This window comes from Micropterus salmoides, unplaced genomic scaffold, assembly GCF_014851395.1.
Source record: "Micropterus salmoides isolate LMB-PRFRI ecotype aquatic unplaced genomic scaffold, ASM1485139v1 Ms_hic_scaffold_17, whole genome shotgun sequence".
Lineage (NCBI taxonomy): Eukaryota > Metazoa > Chordata > Actinopteri > Centrarchiformes > Centrarchidae > Micropterus > Micropterus salmoides.
The window spans coordinates 836,192-849,401 of NW_024040817.1; the positions used below are offsets into that span (position 1 = coordinate 836,192).

General features: G+C 45.5%; 1 long non-coding RNA gene across 1 annotated transcript; it reads left to right on the top strand.

The window, feature by feature from the left end:
• The first annotated feature begins 9,252 nt into the window (after positions 1 to 9,252).
• LOC119907362 lies at positions 9,253 to 9,676 on the top strand. The gene is made up of 3 exons (XR_005445092.1): positions 9,253 to 9,346; positions 9,434 to 9,484; positions 9,579 to 9,676. It is a non-coding gene; the product is annotated as an uncharacterized LOC119907362 (long non-coding RNA).
• The last annotated feature ends 3,534 nt before the right edge of the window (positions 9,677 to 13,210 follow it).

The window sequence follows — 13,210 nt, forward strand, 5'->3', positions numbered from 1 at the left end:
AAGGAAGTGAAACCAGTTTCATCCAGTCTGACAAAGACGAACTTGCAGCCTCCTCTGCTGCAACTAACAGGATGTTTAGTTTACCTCATATAAACTTTATTATCTCTCTTGCAGTGGGTCGAGTCGTTCCAGAACACTGAGGACAAGCTCTCTGTGTCTTAAAACAAACAAACAAAAAAAATAATAAACATCTATCGCATTGCGTTTACATTTATAGTTACAAGAATAACTGCTGAGATATGTAGGGGTCTTCGTTGAAAAGAGTAGATAAATTAAATCCCAAACAAGTGAGTTTTAGTCTCAGTGTCAGATAAGTAGGATTTTATAATTTCAGTACTTAAATTTCTCACACTGTACAACACACACTATCAAAACACACTTATCACAGACTCACAACTACAACAATATTGTTTTTTTGTCATTTTCCGTAGCCTTGTCTGTGCAGTTGTAACCCAGTGCTTCTCTCTTGTGGAATTGTTATGGTACTACAAATGTTCGAGTCACTGATACAGAATTTTTCCTAACGTGTCTGTGTGTTGAAAGTGATTTATCCAGAGCAGAATGGGCATCAGACACCCAGGCAGGACATTTACACAAGTCTGAACTGTGCTCTACAGTATTCAGTCAGCTGGTCAGTCCTCTACTTTTGTCCAGGTTGAAATATCTCAACAACTACATAATGGACTGCAGTGAAATTCTGCAGATATTTGTGGTGCAGAGAATAAGTCTAACTTATTTTGGTTGCTGAGTAGATAGATAGATAGAAAGGTTATGATAGGGTAACCCTAGTTATTTTGTGTTAGTCACACTAGGTTTAGGGGTGCTGTTTTATTTTGGTTTAAATGTTGGTCCAATCGGTGAGGTTTAGTTCCCCTTCGAGGGAACTCGAACTGTGTCGGTTACGACACTATGGGAACGCCTCTATGCGTAGCAGGTCTGAACGTGAATGAAATCACTCCAATCCTATTGGTTTGTTGCTAGAACGGTAAGGTGTGACGGTATAAAGCACACCTGTACACGGCTCTCTTTTCCGAGGATGGCCGGATGTGTTCTCCCTGAGGCGTGGGCCCTGCGGCCACTCAGGCGGCCCGGCGGCTTCACTCATGGGTTCACAGCGTGATCTGTCGGAGGATTTCGGGACGGCTGAGGCTTTTTCCCGACCTTCATCCGCTGGCTCCGACGCTTCCTTTCCTCGTTCAGGAGCCCGTTTCTTAGCTTCTCCCACTCGCGGTTTGGATCCGGAGACGCTGCAGCAATCCGACTCCGAGGAGGTGGACGTGCTCAGCGTAGTGGACAATGACTTCCGGGTGTCGGGGCGGCATCATCAGACGGCGCCCGACTATGACGAGCTGCTGGAGGTGGTGACTAGAGCCGTGGCTAAGCTCAACATCAATTGGCCACAGGAGGAGCAGACACCACAGGCTAGTGGTAAGCTTGATGAAAGGTTTCTTAAGCACCATGAGCCATTAGGGACCGTGGTTATGGGAGCATGCCTCGGGTGGAGGATGCGCTTGCGAGCTATCTCTCCCCTCGACTTGCGTCCTCCCTGGAGAAGCCGGCGTTACCCTCCAAGCCATGTCGCACCACATCTATGCTCGTGGGGAAGGCGTACATGGCAGCGGGCCAGGCAGGTGCGAGCTTGCACACCATGGTGGTGCTTCAAGCCTACCAAGCCGACCTGCTACAGGAGATGGTTCATAGGGGGGGTCCCTCTGAGGAAGATCTGGCAGAGCTTTGCAGAACCACGGACCTGTCTCTCTGGGCCACCAAAGAAACAGCCCGCTCCATTGGCCGGTCCATGTCGGTTCTGGTGGCCACAGAGCGCCACCTATGGCTCAACCTCGCGGGCATATCTGAGAAGGATAAGAGCTTCCTCCTCGATGCACCGGTGAGCACGGAGGGACGCGGGGGACTCGGTGGTGGATCAGTTCCAGCACATTAAGACGCAGGGCGAAGCGTTCCGCCAGTACCTCCCTCGCCGGTCTGGACCCAAGGCAGCTGAGGCTGCCAGGCGTAGGTCCCTTCCCTCACCATGAGCCAACCCCCACCACTGGATGCTACAAAAACTTTCACACTGAACCTTCAGGTATGAATGCATCAAAAGAACAAAATGTCACTTAATTTTTTATCTTTAGTACTGAAACCTGTCTGTTGTCATGGTTTCTGAGCTCAGCAGATGAGAAAAGAAACCCTTGTTTTACATATGATTCAATATCTTTAACTCTCATTTGTAATTTACTGAATGTTTACTGTGTGTTGGATGCTGCCTTTTTATTGTTGATCAAAAAGGCACAGACAAAAAAAGTTTTATCCAAATTCATGAAAACGTCACATCTGCTCTCTCTCTGTCTCTCTCTCCTTTTACACATGTTAACATTAATTTTCTTGTTGTGTTATTGGTGGTTTTAATAGTTCAACACAATAAAAAATTTCATCAAATAGCTTTCCTTGTGGATTATGTTCATAAAATTGACAGGTTATGATTTATTTATTTTTTTGCCATTCATCTAATATTACCAGTCATTTCAATAAGGTATGAAGACACAGTAATTTTTTTTTTTTTTTTTTTTTTTTTTTTTTAAACCTGTCCTGCCCAGCAGCCTGGTATAGAGTATAATGACCTGGATACCATATTGTGCCAGACAGATTTTACTTTAACAAGAGAGTATTAAAATACTCCTTTGTCTGTTTTATTATTTATTTAATTATGTATTGATTTGTCACCGGGCCGGACAGGGGGGCAGACACGGGGATGGGGGGGCACAAACAGACAGCACAGAGAAAGGACAACACCTGCAAGAGAAGGGGGAAAGGGGGATGGAGGGTGGGGACAACAGGGAAAAGCTGTGGGAAACACCAATTGCAGAAAGCAACGAAACCTGCAAGAGAACAGAGAGGGGGGCTTGGGGAGGAGAAAAACAACAACAAACAAACACAAACAAAAAAAACAATAAAAATAATAATAATAGTAAAAGACAACCAGCCGAACAGCAGCAATAAACAGCTGACATATTAATGACATATTAAGACAACTAAGAGAACAATGAAAACAAGAAACAGTCACACACACTAAATAAGCAACACAACACAGCCACGAGAGCTGGAATAATAATTAATTTAAATAAGTAACTGAAAGAAAGGCATCAGGAATAATTCTACCAGGGACAACCTAAGTTTGTTTGTGTCTGTGTGTGTCTGTGTGCGTGTGGGTGAATGTGTCTGTATGTGTGTATGTACATGTGTGTGCGCATAAGCCTGTTAAAGAATGTAGTTGTTAGAGAGAGTGGGACGCCACGACTGTAACAGGCAGGCAAGAACCCCAGTAGCCAATAGGGTGGAAGAAAGAAAAAGAATAAATCAAATCAAAAAAAAACAAAGACTCCCAGATGCACCGCGATGCAAACACAGAAGACCCCGACCCAAATGCCAGTTGACAACGTAATGCCGACGGAACGCAAAAGAGGAAGAGCAGCGCCCAGACCGACCGCGGCGCAGACACAACATAGACCAGTGGCCTCCCCCATCCAGCACCCCACCGCCGCGCAGCACACAACCACAATGCCCAAATGCCACGCAATCATCAACACCAATGCACAAGTGACGAGCCCAACGCGCACACTGCGCGAGCACGGCGACACCCATGCCCAGCAGCCCCCCGCGAATCCCGCGTGCGAGGTCGGGCAAATGAGAGAGAGCAAACGGAACAACACGACAGCGAAAGCCAGCGGAGAGAGACACCAGCAGCAAGTCCCAGCCCGGCAGCAAACGCGCCGCACAGGTCACCGTGCACCCGCCAATAAAAGTCCACCGTCCCCCCAACCGCCGGAAAAAACTAGGTGAGGAGCACAGCCCTGCCCCGCACCCACACTGCACATCCCGAAAACTAACTATATACCTCAGTATCCAGAGGGATCCAACAACTGGCCGACAGAGAAATGGGCAAGCACGGATCCGAGGCCAACGAAGCAAAACAGGAACGCAAACAGGTCCCTCCAAGCCAACGAGGAGATGCCTCCCCCGGACTCCAACGCACAAACTAAACGCCCAGCAGCCATCCAGACACCCTGCCCAGGGAAAAAGTATAATACATCAAGATGCATCGATAATCGCCCCACAATCCCACCGCAGACCCCCACCCCCAGAAGCCAGGACACCCTGCGACCCCCCAAAGCGCAAAGGACCCCAGACCGCATGTCCAGGGGGAAGCTGTACCCCGCCCCAAGGAAGAACAGCAGAAAGCCGTGCCGGGAAGCTCGCTACCGCCAGGGAGCGATAACGCGGGAGAACCAGGCCAACGGTCCCCCAGCCCAGCCAGAGGCATCCCTCCCTACAGTGCAGCCAGTGACAGCAGCCCCCGAGGCCGATCTCATCCCCGGACAGGGGCCCAGCCCCCCCCAGTCAAGCACCCCCAAGGAGGAGCACCAAAACCTACCCCGACAGCACCGGTCATGCGCCCCAGAGACTCCCGAATGCCCCCACCGTGAGAGAGCTGGCAGGGGGAAGCAGCGGGAGCCTCACCTCTGCCGAAGAGGGCCCAGAGGAGAGGACACAACGGGCCCCCAGGCCCAGGGACACACCACCCACCCAGAAATGAGCAAAGGCCACAAGCCCGAGTCCGCAGAACCCTAGGCCAAGGGCGGGCCCCCACGCCAGGGGAGCCCCGACCCCCCCCCAGCCCACCCCAGATCAGGCAAGGCCGTCACCAACCCCACAGCACCCCCAACGCCCGGGGCTCCAGGGGTAGGACACGAGGCCAACGAGAATCTCTCCCACTCCTTCAACCCCTCTGCCTGCCTCTGTAAATGTATTGTTTTGTGTTGGATGCATGTCATGGATTGTGAAGTGTTGTATGGTGGAGTGAAGATAAGGTGTGTGGTAACTAAGGTGCAACTAAAATTGGAGGGTAGTTGTGACACAGGCACCCCACAACTGTCAGGTAGTGGAGCCTCCCATCGTGCCCCTCCCACCCCCCAAGCCCTCTGTGTCTAATGTGTAATTAAAATTGAGGGGCAGGCAGTGAGGGAGGAAGAAGTGCGAGGCCGCAATAAAGCAGCCCCACCCCCCAAACGCCCTGCAGGCTGCCCGTCCCCCAGGATCCTAAGGGTGTATGTTGTGAGACATGACCAAAGGGGGAAAGGTGAAGGAGGTCATAGGGAGGCTAGAAGACCAGATTCCTGACTGGCCCCATCATTTATTCAGTCCCGTCCCCCACCCCCCTAAGCAGGAGGACGCCAGGTCCCTCCAGCCCAGGGCTTATAGCAAGAGCCCCTCTAGCACCGGTAGCACCCCAGAGTCAGTGACAACCCCGCCCATCCCCAGGACGGGCCCAGGGGGGCCCAGCCCCCCCAGCGCGCAGACCCGCCCCAGACCCAGAGGCTCCAAAGCCCCGTGCCCCAGACCCCCACACACTCCAGAGGCAGGTCAGTGCAGCCCCAACCCAAAGTCCAACAATCCCCCGTCCTCGCCGGGGCCCCTCCGGCAGCCCCACTGTTAACCCCTCACCTCACCGCTCCCCCACAATCAGCAGCACTCCGAGCACCACCAGCCCCCAAGGGAGCAGGTCCGGGGCAGCAAGGACCCCACCCAAGGACAGAACGGCCCAACAGCCCAGATCCGAAGGTCGGCCCACACCCAGGAGGCAATGCCACTCAGGCCAGGTCAGGCCAGAAGACCCCCACCCCCGCTCCCTTCCCTCCCTAGCAGCGAAGCATCCCACACACAAACCCCCACCGTCCCCAAAGAAAAGAGACAGCAATCACCCCGCGACAGCAGCAACAGCCCCTCAGCCCTAGGGAGTCAGCAGATGCAAATAGCCCCTAGGACTCAACACGACCACACTCCAGAGGGCCGCGACGCGACTGCAAGCAACCATCGACACACCCCAAAGCACAATCCCTCCATACACAGGATCCCGGCACAACCACCAAGCATCCAGTCCGGGCACTAAAATCCAGAGGAGACACCCCCCAACCAGCTCAAAAAGGACCAGCCCGCACCCCCAACCCACCCCGTCAACCCCTTCTTCCCGGTCCCCCACCCCTCCAACAACCAGTCGCCAGACCCCTCAGAGAACCGAAATGCAATTATCAGGATGCACAGCATGCACACAGGACAGAGCCGCACACCAGCCCAGTCCCGGCCCGCACCCGATGCCCCCAACCCCCGACAAGCACGCAAGCCAATAATGACCTACAGATGAGCCAATCAACACTACCCCGCTACCAATCTAACTAGCGGCACACAACAGCCAAGTAATGCGCTGCGCAGGAGAGATGCCAGCCGGCGCAAACCGCCCCCACCCCCCCGCAGCCAGAGAGACCACAGACCCACCCACGGCTACGCCGTGACCCACGCCGCACGTTCACCACCAGACCGAAACCCCCCACAAGCATCCCCCCCCACCAACCTCCACCGCCATGCCCGCCGCCCGCCCCCTCCCCCCAACCCGGACCCACACACAGGACACACAGGGAGGCAGCCAAGCACCAAGCGCCACCACATCCGCACAGCGCGCGAGTCAAAATCACCACCCCGCACTGATACCAACAACCTCGCGACACCTAAGCAGAGTGGCTACCCACCCCGCAGCAGCGGCACGCCGAATACAGGGCAAACACCGGTCCCCCGTCAAGCCCGCGCCCTAGGCAACCCGAGCGCCGCACCACCGCCCCCCCCGCCAACACCATGCCATCAACCAACATTTAAAATTAGAAACAGTCCCCCACGCCCGCACCGCAATGCATCTAAGAATCAACCCACCCCCAGACACCCTACCGGCCGTACGGGACCCTGACCAGCAAGGCAGTACACACCCACCCCCATTAAGTGATAAAGTTGATCAAGGGGGACCAGAGAGATTGGAATTGTGTCAATTTGTTTTTTTTTACTGCAGACATTTTCTCCATGCTAATGTGATCTATAAGGTGATTCCGATATTGGGTGATACTTATATTCTTTTTGGCCTTCCAGTTCATGAGGATAGTTTTCTTGGCGATGCATAAGGCAGTGAGAAGCATGTATGATGTGTCAACCTCTATACTAATGTCACTTAGGTCCCCCAGCACGCAGAGTGATGGGGAAACTGGGACGGGGTAACTTAGCCATATCGATAGGTCTTCACATATCTTCTGCCAGAACTTTTGAACAGGTGTACATTGCCACATAGCATGCATGTAACTATCAGATATGTTACCTGAGCAGTTCCGGCAGATGTTTGACTGCATAAGACCCATTCTGAACATCCTTTGTCCAGTATAGTGTGTTCTATGGAGAGTTTTATACTGTATAAGTTGTAGATTGGGATTTGTAGTCATTCTAAAGGTATTTAAACATATCTGCATCCAAAAGTTTTGGTCTGGACTAATGGATAGATCTGTTTCCCATTTTAAGAATGGGAGAGAGATTGAACTATCTGTTTTTAACAGTAACATGTATACTTTTGATAACAGTTTTGGAGGCGAGAGTTTAAGAAAGTCTGTTATCATTGGAGGTAAATCTAAGTCCATTATTTTATCCTTAAATCTAGCCTGAATTATGGATTTAAACTGTTGAAATTCCAGAAATCTATTATGGCTAATTCCATATTGTGCCACTAGATCCTGGAATGGAATAAAGTTACTGCCTTGCATTACATGCTCTAGATGTCAGAGAGAAGTATCAAATACATTCCATCAAACTCATTTTTGACAGCTATTTCCGGTCCCACCACCCCCACCGGATGTCTGTATGTAACTGATAAGAGGGGGTGCATCCTGTCCCGCCCCAACCGGAAATATGTCTGTATGTAACTGATAAGAGGGGGTTCATCCTGTCCCCCCCACCGGAAATATGTCTGTATGTAACTGATAAGAGGGGGTGCATCCTGTCCCGCCCCAACCGGAAATATGTCTGTATGTAACTGATAAGAGGGTTGCGTACATCCTTCCATTGTGTGTTTTTCATTGATTTAAAGACTTTATTAAGTAATACAACTTGAATGAATTAACTAGGAGGTGTTTGTGACAATAAATTTATCATTAAAAAAGTATAGCAGTGAGTTATAAGTAAAAGGAGGAATCTCCGGGGCCAGCAAAGGATCAGTAGGAGGTTTCTTTGGAATCAAGTCAGTCTTTATTATTAAACAAGTGAAGAATAAATTGAAATAATGACAGCAAAGCAGTAAAATGGTATAATGGTGAGTAAAAATTAAGCAGCATTATAAATTACCTTCAACAGCATGCAGCAAAATAAGAGTGAGTTCCAAAATTAAACTTTGTAAAATCTTTGCTAAAGCTTTGTGTGACAAACTTACCATCATTAAAGAACTAAAGAATAAGATGAAATAATTACAGTAAAATAGTATAACAGTGAGTTAAAATTAAACAGCATTTTTTAATTACCTTCAAAATCTTTGCTAAAGCTTTGTGTGACAAACTTACCATCATTAAAGAACTAAAGAATAAGATGAAATAATTACAGTAAAATAGTATAACAGTGAGTTAAAATTAAACAGCATTTTTTAATTACCTTCAAAATCTTTGCTAAAGCTTTGTGTGACAAACTTACCATCAGTAAACAAGTGAAGAATAAATTGAAATAATGACAGTAAAGCAGTAAAATGGTATAACGGTGAGTAAAAATTAAACAGCATTACAAATTACCTTCAACAGCATGCAGCAAAATAAGAGAGTGTTCCAAATTACTTTGCTATTGCTTTGTCTTACAAACTTGCCATCATTATCACTCCAAAGCTGTAGCCTAGTCTTAAACTTGTGAGTCTTAAAACTTTAATCCTTCTAGAGTCTGTGTTCCTTCTTCTGTGTCCTCTCTCTTTCTGGTGTAGCATAGGCTGTGGGGTGAATTGAGGAATGTGCTCCACCCCCCGCACCTCCCTCTGTTTTCTCAACGAGTCGTGTTGGGGCACCCGTTAAACCCTTCCTCTGTTTTCTCAACGAGTCGTGTTGGGGCACCCGTTAAACCCTCCCTCTGTTTTCTCAATGATGCGTGTTGTGTGTTTAGCTGGCATCCTCAGGTAATCTTGTAGACCAGTTATTAACTTTGGTTATCTATAACCCAGACTCCGGATGTTAAAAAAAAACGGTCTGGTTTTATCAGACAGAGTTCGTGAGTTCGTTTTTGAAACAGGAAGCTATTATTATCGGAGACAAGAGTTTGGAACTAAATAATAATCTGGTTGTACGAGAAGTAAGGGCCCCAACCCCACATGCAGAGCAGCACTCGTGTGTTTGTTTGTTTTTGTTTTTTTGTTTGTTTTTTTTTCTTACTTCTATAAGTACCCTACCAGAAATCCTGAGGTCTTCACACTAGTGACCTGAAACCAGAGCGATGACCCTTCAAAGAGAACACGGTACGCATTCAGCCTTTCCTCCGCAACTAAAGAAATAGCAAAAATCGACACTTTGTATTTTCATTCCTGCGTGTTTTCAATTAACAGTTTTTGACTTGATCGACAATGGGCTTCATTCAACCGAATATCAACTTGAAGGTAAGAGGGCCTTCTATGTACTAGAGTGAAATAGAAATGTTCTAAATTTTAAAGTGTACTATCCTGATGTGTATTTTGTATATTGTTTTTACAGATTTGTACTCAGGCGAGGAAATAGGTTCTACAAGGGAGAATGGCATTCCATCAGCGCAGGTTGTAGATCTCACAGGAGAAGTCGGTAAGTAAGGTTACCTTAACACCTTAATCAGTGTGTAGGTTTTATTTATTTATTTACGGTGAGTAAAAATTAAACAGCATTATAAATTACCTTCAACAGCATGCAGTAAAATAAGAGTGAGCTCCAAAATTAAACTGAAGTTAAACTAAAGTAAAATCTTTGCTAAAGCTTTGTGTGACAAATTCACCATCATTAAAGAACTAAAGAATAAATTGAAATAATTACATTAAAATAGTATAACAGTGAGTTAAAATTAAACAGCATTTTAAATTACCTTCAACAGCATGCAGCAAAATAAGAGTCTTTGCTAGTGCTTTGTCTTACAAACTTGCTATCATTATCACTCCAAAGCTGTAGCCTAGTCTTAAACTTGTGAGTCTTAAAACTTTAATCCTTCTAGAGTCTGTGTCTCCTCTTCTCTGTCCTCTCTCTTTCTGGTGTAGCATAGGCTGTGGGGTGAATTGAGGAATGTGCTCCACCCCCCGCACCTCCTTCCATCCCTCCCCTCCCTCTGTTTTCTCAATGAGCCACATCAAGTTGTGTGTTTTAACTGTCATTAGCATCTTAAGGTAATCTTGTAGACCAGTTATGGAATAGAGTTATCTATAACCCAGACTCCGGTTGTTAAAAACGGTCTGGGTTTATCAGACAGAGTTCGTTTTCGAAACAGGAACCTATTTTTATCAGCCGGAGACAAGAGTTTGGAACTGCAGACTATCTAATAATCTGGTTGTACCAGAAGTAACGGCCCCCAGCCCCTCACCAGTTATCTCCCACATGCTGTCACATACAAAATAAGAGGGTGGGCAGAGTTACCGTGAGACAATGATAAGAGACTAGGAGGGGTTTCCATAGGCCAATGATGGGGTCTGTGAAAATAAAACGAGAACATTGTCTTCAAGAAATTGCCAAGAGGGCACTTGGATCCTTGAGCAGTATCTACCTACCAAAGAGGGGACCTCCATGCGGTTAATTTTTTTCAGCTAATGAGTGTTTGTATCTGTTAAAGACTTCTTGTTTCTTTCAAAAATGGTAATTTTAACATCAGTGTTAGTAATATTTAAACATTTCTCTGTGATCCAAAAATATTCAGGGCCACTTTATTGAGAATTTACAGTTTTACCTGTTATTCAGAAATAACTTGGATGCATGCACAAATATCAAGGATTGCAGTATTAGCAGCAAAAGGTACTTTATCCAGGGTTCAATTATATAAAATGTCTTATTACACTAGTGCAGTCATTTAAACTTTCTCTTCAGGTTTGTCTGTGGTGCTTGGTCATTTGGTGAAGTAGGCCTTTTTAAAGGGCCTTCATCTTTATCTTATTTTGTATTTGCTCTTCATAATTATAAATTAGGACTAAAATGCTCAGCAGCATGATCCTATTTTTTAAGTAATCACTAAAACAGGTTTATCAACTTTTACTAAACCTTTGGAATAATTCTGTCCCCAAATATTTTGAAATGAAATTGACCAGTTATAGACAAGATTTTGCAATGTACTTGTTTCTTCAATCTAAATTTTATAGGATTGCACTTTATTTATTGACTGCATTACAGAAACGTCCATTGTTGGCTGGCATGTAATGACACGGAGTTCCCTCTTAGTTCCTTCTTAGCTAGCATGGAGTGACACTCCAGCATGGATGAATAAAAGAATGGGGTATTTCTATTAAGAGAATATTGTAATCTAAACTATATTTAATTTGTAGTTACACTTACAAAATAAGGACAATTCTTATGTAGCAAAAAAAAAAACTACAAGTGTTAACAGCGTCCAAATAACTCTAAATGTAGTCTTTCAGTAACATATAGACTATGTCCCTCATTCTAAACTAAAGCCTTACTCATAACTAAGTCACTAGTCATGCTAATAGGCCTCTCTTTCCCTTTAGTAAAAAAAGCTAGAATTATAAAAAAATATAGTTTACAACTTCATCAACTGGAAACTTCAAGAGCTAAAGTTTGATCCTTCTACTGAGAACCAGCTGCCTTTTGCTAATTAGGGTTTATTAGACTATTACAGAGGTCATGAAATCCAGAACCCTTCCCTTGGGGATGAAGTATTCAAATGCTAGTTAGCTACTTTGTTGACATAACAGGACAGTAGTTTTCTGTTGAAAATAAAACAGAAGGTTATAATAAATCTCCTACAGGTAAAAGAATAAAAATAAGCTTCTTTATTTCGGCTCAACCGTGATCTGTGCTAATAACACTTATTGCACATTCCAAAGCTCAACAGGAACCAGCAGCTTCAACAACAAAAGTCTGTAACAATATCTATCATATGGCTTTATATTTTTTATTTAATGCCCAGATTTACCACGGGGTTCTTGACTAGCCAGAACAGGATGTTCAGCAGTCTTACACTGTTTCATTGCAGGTCTTGCATTCAACCATAGTGGCTAGTTTGCCCTTGACAATAAGGTTTTAGTAAAAAGTCTCATCACTGCTGCGACCTCTTTTTTGAGACCATGCTGTTTCTATTTTTTTTCTAGTGTCCCCTTCCATAGTATTTTTCTGAGACACTACAAAAGAGGAAAACAGATTGCCATCGATAACCCAAACTCTAGGGTTAACTCGTAATTTTCATTACATTTGTTATGTAGTAAATCTACAACTGCAAAGCAATTTAGTGATCCCTACCATGTAGTGATCAAATGCCAATGCTCTCTCTCGCTTCCCCATATTTAAAATGTGTAAATCTAATACCGCAATACTCATCAGGATCAATCTTGTGTAAGTTAACATGTTGCAAATTTTACCCTTGCTACTAAGAGTTAGTACAGGACACGCAACAGTAGTCCTCATTTTCCGAGCTGCTTTCTGAGCTGCTTTTGTCAAGCTTTGTGAGACGTGAAAACATTAATTTCACCCCCACAATGTTTCTACATCACTGAAAAGAGCATGTGAAAATCTAGTTTTGGGAGAAGTCTGTTTTTGCTTGTGATAAGCTAGCCCAAATCGCACCATCAAAACTTCTAGTTTCACATTTAAAAAATCCTGCCCCCGCCTTCATACTATTTACTTGTTTTGTGAAGCACATGCTGGAAGGATTGAATTACAATCAGCAGTGGTTTTACATGTCAACATTAGGTTATTGCAGAACAACAAAGAAGCCCCCTGCTGTGAAGAAGCATTTTGAGTAACAGAATTACATATCATGACAAATACATTAGTATGTACCACCGGTTGTTGTGGCACTAAAAACTGAGTTGATGGCTCACTATGACTCTGAACTGATAGAAACACATACTTTTGTATTTGTTTTGTGTATTTACCATGGGGTTCATGCCCTTCCCTTCTCATGTTCGCCTGTTTGTCCCTCTCGTCTGTGTTCTTGTTACACGGTACAAAAGAAAAAATCTTATCCATTCTAACCAAAACAATACATATGTATAAATATTTACAACTTTACTACAAGTGTTATGTCAGTTACAGGATATTATAAATCTAAAACTTCAAAGCAATGTTAATTACATTTTCATTAGCTTCAGAGTTTTCTACAGCAACTGGCTAGGAGGTGTATTAAGTCATCTGGAAAGGGA